The sequence below is a fragment of the Neofelis nebulosa genome, chromosome 3 (assembly GCF_028018385.1).
Source record: "Neofelis nebulosa isolate mNeoNeb1 chromosome 3, mNeoNeb1.pri, whole genome shotgun sequence".
Taxonomy (NCBI): domain Eukaryota; kingdom Metazoa; phylum Chordata; class Mammalia; order Carnivora; family Felidae; genus Neofelis; species Neofelis nebulosa.
This window is the reverse complement of record NC_080784.1, coordinates 145,228,510-145,240,053: the sequence shown is the minus strand read 5'-3', so window position 1 is coordinate 145,240,053 and position 11,544 is coordinate 145,228,510. Positions and strand designations below refer to the sequence as shown.

The 11,544-nt window shown below is 39.8% G+C and overlaps 1 pseudogene; it reads right to left on the bottom strand.

Moving 5' to 3' along the window:
- Positions 1-10,642, bottom strand: LOC131508052 (centrosomal protein 15 kDa-like; annotated as a pseudogene).
- Positions 10,643-11,544: the final 902 nt, after the last annotated feature.

Here is an 11,544-nt window from a genome sequence, read left to right as displayed (position 1 = left end):
GGCTTGTCGGCAGTCACTCATAACTTCACTGTCATTGAGGGGATAATGGGACAATATGAACATATTCGATTCCTATAGTTCCTGAAATGTCCTGCATATTCTTTAACATTCAGCTGTACTAAACAGGTTTTTTTTTTTTTTGAATGAGTATGTGAAGAAGTGATCACCGTGCCTCATTTTGGATGGCATTTTCTGCTTTATTTTCATTTCCAACACTGATGGGATGTGGTGCTCTTCCTGAAAGAAACTGTTCCATTTGGGAATATAGTCTTCTACTGATGCCCAGTAAAGAATCTCAAGACAAACCACCTCTGGTGGTGGAATTGGGTGAATCTGGGTCTGTAGGGGCTTTTCTGCTGCTTCGACGTCCTTTAAGAGACGAAGGTTCCTTTTAAAAGCATTCTCGGGGGTGCCTGGGTGGCTCAGTCCATTGAGTGACGGGCTCTTGATTTCAGCTCAGGTCATGATCTCACGGGTTTGTGAGTTTGAGCCCTGAGTAGGGCTTTGTGGTGACAGTGCTGAGCTTGCTTGGGATTCTCTCTCTCCCTCACTCTCTCTGCCCCTTCTCTGTGCGCTCTCTCTCCTAAGATAAATAAATATAAATAAATAAATAAATAAATAAATAAATAAATAAATAAACGCAGTCTCAGCTGCTTGCATCTGAGATGCCTTTTCCTTGTTTTCTTCTACAGATTTATTCTCCATATTTTGAAGTAACATTCACCTTTGTGATACTATTTCTTTATGGCGAACTTCTTGAACAAACAAGGAAGTCACCTTTAGTCAAAGCTGCCTTATAAGCTTTCTGAATGAAGAGCCTGGACCAACACAGATAAAGATCAAGTGTAGAGCTTTGAAGGCTCTGAGCCTGAAGGCAAGTCATCTGGTTGGGTGCAAAAGCCAAAGGCTGACTGACTGACTGTCGCAGCTGCACTCAGACCTCTTCTGTAAAGGTGCCCACTCCTGTCAGGGAAATAGTTTTAAAAATACAGTTGCAAGCTCTTTATTCTTGATGAACTTCAGGTGGACATTAGGAGGAGGGAAGCCTGTGTCATCCACCAGGGACAGTGGTACGCACTCTCCATATCTTCCTTCCTTCACACTAACCCTGTGAGGTAGGAATTATAGCCCCATTTTACGTTTGAAAAAAAAAAAAAAGTGGGGAAATCTCCGAGAGACTAAATAACTTGCCCGAGATCATGAAGCTAGTAACTGGGCATGACAGATATGGATTCTCAGTTAAGGGCACAGGAGAGATTGTCAACTAATTGAGAGAAAAGAAAATGGTTTTCATTTTCATATTACCAGCTCGTCACCATCTCCTGCTGTTTACAAAGCTGGCCTGGGAGTCTCCAGAAGCACAGATCACTAAAATTCATTGAGCACTTCTATTTAGAGCCTCCAGTTCATAAATGCTCTGAATTATAGCCCTAATAATGATCGGGAGCTTAACTACATGTTATGCACTGTTCTAAGCACTTTTCATGTGACAACTTAACCTTCACAAAACCCAGTGAGGTAAGTGCTATTCTCATTTTTACAGATGAGGAGACTGAGGCATAGAGAGGTTAGATCACTTCCCTGAGGTTGGAGAGCTACTAAATAGTACAGCCAGAATTCAAATCTAGGCAGCCTGATACCAACACACGTGCTGTTAACACTCTTCTATAAGCTCAGACACCAAAACCAAGTGGGTTTGAATTTTGTACATATATGAAGCAGTTTGGAGAGATTAAAGAACAGTTTAATTAACTGTCCCAAACCAATAGAAACCTGTCAGACTGGCTTTTCAGGTTTAAGTCACTTTAGAGTCATCACGAGAGTTTTAAAGGGAAAATAATGAAGTCAAACAGACATTAAAGGAATAAGCACAATTACCTAGGTTCTTTCGTTTCTGTAGTAATTGAGATGTCTTATGGCCTTGCCCAAGTCTGGAACTTTTTCATATATTTATTTCAAGTCATGAGATGAACAAAGATGATGTGAAAACAAGGTTATAAACTTCCATGGCCCGATAGGGTCCACATTTAAAGTAAAAGTTGGCTTGACTTGGTATGAATAACAGCAAAGGTATGTATGACTCAGTTAATCTTAGTCTTTTATATTATTATTAGTTTTTGAAATTTTAGTCTTTTTGATATCTGACTGTCCCAGTCCTGTTTCATGTATTGTCAGTATCACAGAAAATAAAACTCAACCCTTCTTTTTTTTTAAATTTATTTATTTTTTAATTTACATCCAAGTTATTTAGCATATTCTGCAACAATGATTTCAGGAGTAGATTCCTTAATGCCTCTTACGTATTTAGCCCATCTCCCCTCCCACAACCCCTCTAACAACCCTCTGTTTGTTCTCCATATTTAAGAGTCTCTTATGTTTTGTCCCCCTCCCTGTTTTTATATTATTTTTGTTTCCCTTCCCTTATGTTCATCTGTTTTGTATCTTAAAGTCCTCATATGAGTGAAGCCATATGATATTTGTCTTTCTCTGACTAATTTGGCTTAGCATAATACCCTCTAGTTCCCTATCCTTTTTAGTGGGGTCTTTATCTAGTTTTGGAATCAAGGTAATGCTGGCCTCGTAGAATCACTTTGGAAGTTTTCCTTCCATTTCTATTTTTTGGAACAGCTTCAAGAGAACAGGTGTTAACTCTTCTTTAAATGTTTGATAGAATTTCCCTGGAAAGCCATCTGGCTGTGGACTCTTGTGTTTTGGGAGATTTTTGATTACTAATTTGATGTCTTTACTGGTTATAGGTCTGTTCAAATTTTCTATTTCTTCCTGTTTCAGTTTTGGTAGTTTATATGTTTCTAGGAATATGTGCATTTATTCCAGATTGCCATTTTATTGGCATATAATTGTGTGTAATATTCTCTTATTATTGTTTGTATTTCTGCTGTGTTGGTTGTGATCTCTCCTCTTTCATTCTTGATTTTATTTATTTGGGTCCTTTCTTTTTTCTTTTTCGATCAAACTGGCTAGGGGTTTTCAATTTTGTTAATTCTTTCAAAGAACCAGCTTCTGGTTCCATTGATCTGTTCTACTGTTTTGTTTGTTTGTTTTGTGTTGTTTTTTGTTTCAATAGCATTGATTTCTGCCCTAATCTTTATTATTTCCTGTCTTCTGCTGGTTTTGGGTTTTATTGCTGTTCTTTGTCCAGCTCTTTAAGGTGTAAAGTCAGGTTGTGTATCTGAGACCTTTCTTCCTTCTTTAGGAAGTCCTGGATTGCTAATTACTTCCCTCTTATGACTGCCTTTGCTGTATCCCAGAGGTTTTGGGCTGTGGTTATCATTTTCATTGGCTTCCATATACTTTTTAATTCCTCTTTAACTTCTTGGTTAGCCCATTCATTCTTTAGTAGGATGGTCTTTAGTCTCCAACTATTTGTTATCTTTCCAATTTTTTTCTTGTGGTTGATTTCAAGTTTCATAGCATTGTGGTCTGAAAATATTCACAGTATGATCTTGATCTTTTCGTACTTGTTGAGGGCTGATTTGTGTCCTAGTATGTGATCTATTCTGGAGAACATTCTATGTGCACTGGAGAAGAATGTGTATCCCGCTGCTTTAGGATGAAATGTTCTGAATATATCTGTTAAGTCCATCTGGACCAGTGTGTCATTCAAAGCCATTGTTTCCTTGTTGATATTCTGTTTAGATGATCTGTCTATTACTGTAAGTGGGGTGTTGAAGTCCTCTACTATTATGGCATTATTATCAATGAATTTCTTTATGTGTGATTAATTGATTTAATATTTGTGTGCTCCACATTTGGAGCATAACTGTTCACAATTGTTAGGTCTTCTTGGTGGATAGACCCCTTAATTATGACATGATGCCCTTCTTCATCTCTTGTTACAGTCTTTATTTTAAAGTCTAGATTGTCTGATATAAGTATGGCTACTCCGGCTTTCTTTTGTTGACTATTAGCATGATAGATGGTTCTCCATCCCCTTACTTTCAATCTGAGGGTCTCTTTTGGCGTAAAGTGGGTCTCTTGTAAACAGCATATAGATGGATCTTGTTTTCTTATCCATTCTGTTACCCTATGTCTTTTGATTGGAGCATTGAGTCCATTGACATTTAGAGTGAGTACTGAAAGATATGAATTTATTGCCATTATGTTGCCTATAGAGTTGGAGTTTCTGGTGGTATTCTCTTGTCCTTTCTAGTCTTTCTTGCTTTTGGTCTTTTTTTTTTTTTATTTGTCTTTTCTCCCCTCAGAGAGTCCCCCTTAAAATTTCTTGCAGGGCTGGTTTAGTGCTCATGAACTCCTTTAATTTTTGTTTGTCTGGAAAACTTTTTATCTCTTCTATTTTGAATGACAGCCTGGCTGGATAAAGAATTCTTGGCTGCGTATTTTTCCAATTCAGCACATTGAATATATCCTGCCACTCCTTTCTGGCCTGCCAAGTTTCTGTGGATAGGTCTGCTGCAAACCTGATCTGTCTTCCCTTGTAGGTTAAGGACTTTCTTTCCCTTGCTGCTTTCATGATTCTTTCCTTGTCTGAGCATTTTGTGAATTTGACTATGATATGCCTTGTTTATGGTCAGTTTTTGTTGAATCTAATGGGAGTTCTCTGTGCTTCCTGGAAAAAATCCAACCATTCTAAGTACATACCCAGGAATTTGGGCCCATGGATGAGTTTGCTGTGTGTCCTCCAAGTCCATACAGACTCAATGTGAATTCAACCACAATTTGTAGAGCTCCTTGAAAGGTACCACTCTAAGGAGCTAGGTAGGATGGTAAATGATTTCTTTCTCTCCAATAGCTCAGATTTAATGGTGAAGTCAACCACCTCAACTGCTTTCAGTGAATAAAAAATTAATTGTGGGGCACCTGGGTGGCTCAGTCAGTTAAGCGTCTGACTTCCCCTCAGTTCATGATCTCATGGTTTGTGGGTTCGAGCCCTGCATCAGGCTCTGTGCTGACAGCTCAGAGCCTGGAGCCTGCTTCAGACTCTGTGTCTCCCTCTCTCTCTGCAGTGCCCCCCTCACCCCGCTCATGTTCTGTCTCTCAAAAATAAGTAAAAACATTAAAAAGTTTAAAAAATTAATTGTAAATTGTAATAATAAATGCCACTGAGAGCATGAGAAAAGTCTTCTTTCCCCCCAGCTATTGAACTTGCATTGAACACTGGGCCAACTGAGTCATATCCCCAAGGAATGCCATGCACTGATTGACAGGAGCTGCGTTCTTGTCCAGACCTGAGCCAGTCACATGTGGAATGAGATTATAGTGGTTTATACTAGTCAGGGTCCCTCATTAGAGTTGAGTTCAGTCATTCTCCCAAAATGAGTGGGGAAGGGGTAGGATAATCACTGAAGAAGCATCTGTAATGTCCACTGAAAATGTTAAATGCTTGATGCTTAATAGAAGAAATATTATGAAGAGAGCTCTCTTGGAGGTGAAGGCGGAAGGAAAAATTCCATCTCTAGAAGGTGTGGGATTGGAGTCAGAATTTCAGAGACAGTAGTGGAGACCCGCTACTAAGAAATTTTTAGCCAAAGTGTACAACATGAACAACATTAAGAAAGAAAGAGTATGAGATGGAAGAGCAGAAAGCAGAAATATTGGAGGAGAAGGAGTGAGAAATAAGGGAAATATGCGAGCAGGTCAGATATGTGGGGTCTGAATGCCGGCCTGGGGAGTCTGAATGTATTCTGTGTCTAATGGCGTGCTGTAGAAGGTTTTAAGAAAGGTTATGGCATTATTAGGTCTGTGCTTCCCAAGGCTCTAAAGATTCTTCTGCATCAGGGTTGAGGCTGGATGTCTCCAAGTCACGTTGGGTTAGGCTAGTGTTTCCTGGCCTGGCTCGCCTTCAGGGACTAGGGACAGAATCTCCTTTACCTGCCCTCTTTTGTCAGAGTTTGATCTAGCTCAGGGAATCTGTTCCTACCATTCTACATATATGAGCATGGTCTTTCCAAGACAGTCATACACTGCTCTGTGCACTGGCTGAGGGATCCTGCCAGGGCCCTGGCGAATTTGACCCCTCATCCCACACTTATCTTTAGGACAGCCACATGCAGAAGGCTGGGTTCCTAGCTCAGCTCTGATCACCAAGAATTCAGCAGGTAAAGGCAACTATGAGGTCAGCATGGAGTAGAGACAATTCAAATGAATTTATTGCACCTGTTGAGGGCCAGATTCCCAAGGAAGTCTAGGAGGGATGTGATTGGAAGGAGAAAAAGAGTGCTTACTCATGTCAGGTTCAAAGAAATAACATTATAATATAAAACACTATAAAATAAAATGATAATTTTGGTCGCAGGTGTACCCTAGTGGTAATCAGAGCACATTTAGTATCTACTCAGCCAAATTTAATTTGTTCACTAGGACAAAAATTCTGTGAAATTCTTTATGGAGGCTACATTCTTATCTTGGTTCTCAGGAAAGTCCCTCATCTGAATAGCTCCAGGACGGACAACACTCTGCTCACGTCAAAAGGAAAAAAAGGGCAACATCTTATTTTCTGGAGTAAACAGAACAAGAATAACTGAAATGAAGGCACATACTTATGAAAGTATGAGATTTCAAACATGTGTTAATAACATATATTTTCTATCCTTATAACTGAGTATCAAATGCAATCCACCTACGGATAAACCCAGGCAATGTTTTTGAGCCAATATTCCTTGAGTACTTCCTTTGTGCTAGGCACTTGGCTAAATACTGAATTTTTATCTTGTCCGGTATGGTAGCCACCAGCCCCACGTGGCTGAGAAGCATTGAACTGTGACTAGTCCAAACTGAGATGTGCTTAAATTTCAAAGACTTAGTATAAAAAAAAGAACATAACATATCTCACTAATATCTTTATGTTGATTGTGTGTTAATAAAGTAACATTTTGATTCATTGGGTTAAATAAGATATATTATTAAAATTAATTGTATCTGTTTCTTTTTAATTTTTAAATATGAGTATTGCAAAATTTTAAATTACATATATGGCTCACATTTGTGGCTTGCATTATATTTCTATTGGAAAGCACAGTTTTAGATTATTTCTGTACTGCTCCCATATAACAACCTTATAACGTGGAATATTATAAGGTCTGTTTTCCTGAAGAAGAAACTGCTGAGGTGTAGAGACTTGCCCAGTGTTATTACATGGTGGGGCTATGATTCAAACCCAGGTTGGTCACCCAGCTTAGCCACTATATTATATTGACTCTTTAGCTTGGTTTCTTTGTCAACTTTTTGCCAAGTGACTCAGTGAAGAGCTCTGAGTCATGATGGGATTCCCCCACTAATTGGTGGCATGAGTCTGAGTGATTGTCTTAATCTCCTCATGTCATTAAGACATGAGCTTAATAAGCTCAGTGAGTCAGTAATGCATTATTGTTTTATTTGAATTGCTTCTTTGGCTTCACAAACTCGGTGGGGGGAGGGGAGGGGAGTCAGTTCAACTTCCCAAATATTTGTTTAGCATCATTATGTATACATATGAAAAAGCCCAAGTAAACACCATCAGATATGTTAATTGCTGAGAGGGAGTTAATTATGTTTGGACCAGCACCAGAATTAATGAACAAAACATACTTTAACATCTCCATTTGTAAAGAGAAGAGCAATGCTCACTTGAAGCTTATTGAACAACAGACACAATATGGTTTTTAACTGATATTGATTATATCAGGGGCTCTACATAGGGTCATTTTTCAAGTATTCCTACAATCTTTTACAAAAGAATCTTCCAGAACTTGAATGCTTTTGAACCAAGGAAGTCATACCAACTCTAAAAATACAAGCAAGGGAAAGTAAAACCCAATGTCAAAGTCAAATATTTCTTTTTTATTATTGTCATATTTTAATTTAATTACACTGATGAGAATTCAAGTACCCCCAGCACACTCCAGTGCTTCTTGTTTCTAGTTTTTTTTTAGGGCACGTATTGATCATAATCTGAGCCCCACTTGAAAAAGCAGCCCAGCCTTTGAGGCTGTAGTTGACCCTTAAAAGCCACGGACCAGGATTTTTGGGGGACATTAATATGTCTAAATGCAACTGACAAGAAAATCAGGAGACCTAGAATCCTCTTCAAGTTGGGCTCACGTAAAATTGCCATGGAATTTCAACAACACCCCTGCTTTATGCAGTGCTTGTCACTAGCTCTGGCTCCTTCCTTCACCATCTTTCCCATGTTCTTGCTCTTATTACCACAAACTAACCTGGCTTTGGAGCAGTTATTGTTTCAACATTTCACAATCTACAGTGTGTCCTTTGAAATTATGTCTCACAGCTATAGCAATCTCTTACTTGACACATCCCCAAAGGCAAGGGAATTAAAAGCAAAAGTGAATTACTGGGACCTTATGAAGATAAAAAGCTTCTGCACAGCAAAGGAAACAACCAACAAAACTAAAAGGCAACCAACGGAATGGGAAAAGATATTTGCAAATGACATATCGGACAAAGGGCTAGTATCCAAAATCTATAAAGAGCTCACCAAACTCCACACCCGAAAAACAAATAACCCAGTGAAGAAATGGGCAGAAAACATGAATAGACACTTCTCTAAAGAAGACATCCGGATGGCCAACAGGCACATGAAAAGATGTTCAACGTCGCTCCTTATCAGGGAAATACAAATCAAAACCACACTCAGATATCACCTCACGCCAGTCAGAGTGGCCAAAATGAACAAATCAGGAGACTATAGATGCTGGAGAGGATGTGGAGAAACGGGAACCCTCTTGCACTGTTGGTGGGAATGCAAATTGGTGCAGCCGCTCTGGAAAGCAGTGTGGAGGTTCCTCAGAAAATTAAAAATAGACCTACCCTATGACCCAGCAATAGCACTGCTAGGAATTTACCCAAGGGATACAGGAGTACTGATGCATAGGGGCACTTGTACCCCAATGTTTATAGCAGCACTCTCAACAATAGCCAAATTATGGAAAGAGCCTAAATGTCCATCAACTGATGGATGGATAAACAAATTGTGGTTTATATACACAATGGAATACTATGTGGCAATGAGGAAGAATGAAATATGGCCCTTTGTAGCAACGTGGATGGAACTGGAGAGTTGTGATGCTAAGTGAAATAAGCCATACAGAGAAAGACAGATACCATATGGTTTCACTCTTATGTGGATCCTGAGAAACTTAACAGAAACCCATGGGGGAGGGGAAGGAAAAAAAAAAAAGAGGTTAGAGTAGGAGAGAGCCAAAGCATAAGAGACTGTTAAAGACTGAGAACAAACTGAGGGTTGATGGGGGGTGGGAGGGAGGGGAGGGTGGGTGATGGGTATTGAGGAGGGCACCTTTTGGGATGAGCACTGGGTGTTGTATGGAAACCAATTTGACAATAAATTTCATATATTAAAAAAAAGAAAGAAAGAAATTATGTCTCAGTGCCACCTAGTAACTATTTTTCTGGCAACACTTTTTTTTTTTTTTTCAACTTCAGGTATAGCACATTGGTTAATCTTACTCTTTAATCCAGGACATTCCATTATCAATTGGGTGTGCAAGGCCCGTTTGTATGTATGTATGTATTCATTCATTCATTCATTCATACGTTCCTTTTCTTCTCCATTCTCCACTTCTATTCCTCTGCCTTCTCCAGAAGCAACCATTCCTAAGTGCTGAAGTATACCCTTCTCTCTGTAGGAGTGCTTGTAAACTATTTTTGTTTTGTATGCATGCATTTTAATGTATATAAATCATACTGTAGTAAAAAAAAAACAAACTTCACTCTCTTTCTTAACCCAGCATGATATTTTAAAAAGTCTAACCATGTTCCTGAGTATATATCTAGACTGTTGCTTCTAATTGATGCCTAGCTCTTCATCCATTTTATGGATCTGCATCACACAAATGGACACAGACATCACTCTCAATTCACCAATGCCACTAATAATGCTGCGACAAATATCCTCATACATATCTCCCCTTATGGGTGAGAATTCCTCTGGATTTCTATACCCTGCCAGGGAAATGCTAGGTCATAAGTAACATATGTGTCTGTTAAGGCTCAACCAGGAAAGCAGTAGCCACACTAAGCATGTTAAAACTGAGAGATCTTAATGCAAGAACAGATTACAGAGGTGATGGAAGAACTGAGAGCCAAGCAGAGGATATGAGCATAAGAGATTAGTAGCAGGAAAGTCCCTCCCACATCCAAACCACAGGAATTACTCATTAAAGGAACCCGAGTCTGATGGAAGTAGGACTTGTACCAGGGCTGCCTGATGGGAGCTGAAAGTGAAGGAAAAAACACAGATACTCCCTAGGAGACAGAGGAGAGGGAAATTACCCTGACTTTTCCCTCCCTGCCTCCCACCCTAGCCCCGATCAGTGCTTTCTGCTAGTTGAACCCACCCCCAACTGTAGCCTGTAGGTGTCAGGACAGAATAGGGATAGGTGGGAACAAATCACGGGGCACACAGTGATAAATACACAGTTTACTTGATTTGGCTAAGTCCTTTTAGATTGCTATCCATAGTTAATGCACTGTCTCCACTCTTACCCGCAGCCTATCTCCACATCTCATCTACTCCTTCATAGCCTATGGCCCACCATTCTCCAAAAGTAACAGCTGAGATCTCTTCCATCTTCCTTTGAATGTGTCTAGCGTACATGTGGTCCTCATATCTATCAGCCTGCTGGATCTCAGGGACCCGTCCATCCATTGGGACATAACCTCCTGAGGGCAGCCACCTCAGCAGTATTATTTGTAAGCCCTTACCTGGCATTGTCCTCATGCTACTGACCAAGTGATGTTCTTGTTGATTACTGGCGTCACGCCTTACCCCTTATTGTTATTATTCTGGCTTGCAGACAACACGGACGGCAGTTTTCAAAAAGCCACCTGTGACATTGTGGAGGGATGTCTGTTGGGAGATCCTGTGGGTGAGGGAGAGAGATGATATTCAGCCAGCAAGCACAGTTTAAGACCACAATTATTGTCGAAACACTGGGTTTTTTGGTAAATAGCCTCTGCTTTGAACAATCGTGAGTGGCCATGGTACTCTGACTGCCCTAACCACTTCCTTGAAACCATCCCTCCCACCAAGATCAGTAACTAAAGGGGTATGCCTGGCAGGGCCAGGGGACCCCAGAACCCTGTTGTTGCAATCTGGCTGGCTGTTTTCCTGATTTGGTTATTGCCTTACTGGTTGTTGAATATTTTAAATATCCCTCTCCTGGAAGAGTGTCACAAAAGAAGTATAGAGGAAAGTCTGCAGACCTTTGGACATCCTATGACTCCCTGGACCCTCATTTCTATATATGATGATGGGGGAGAGAATTCTCCAGGATTATTTTCCTGATGGAAAATGCTCCATGTTTCTTGCTTTTCTCTTAGTGGATAGCAGTTACCCTCTTATCTATTGGGGATATGTTCCAAGATCCTCAGTGGATGCCTGAAACCATGAATAGTACCAAAACCTACACATGCTATGTTTTTTTCCTATATGTACACACGTATGATAACGTTTAATTTATAAATTAGCCACAGCAAGAGACTAACAATATAACAATAAAATAGAACAATTATAATAATATACTGTAAGAAAAGTAATGTGAATGTGAT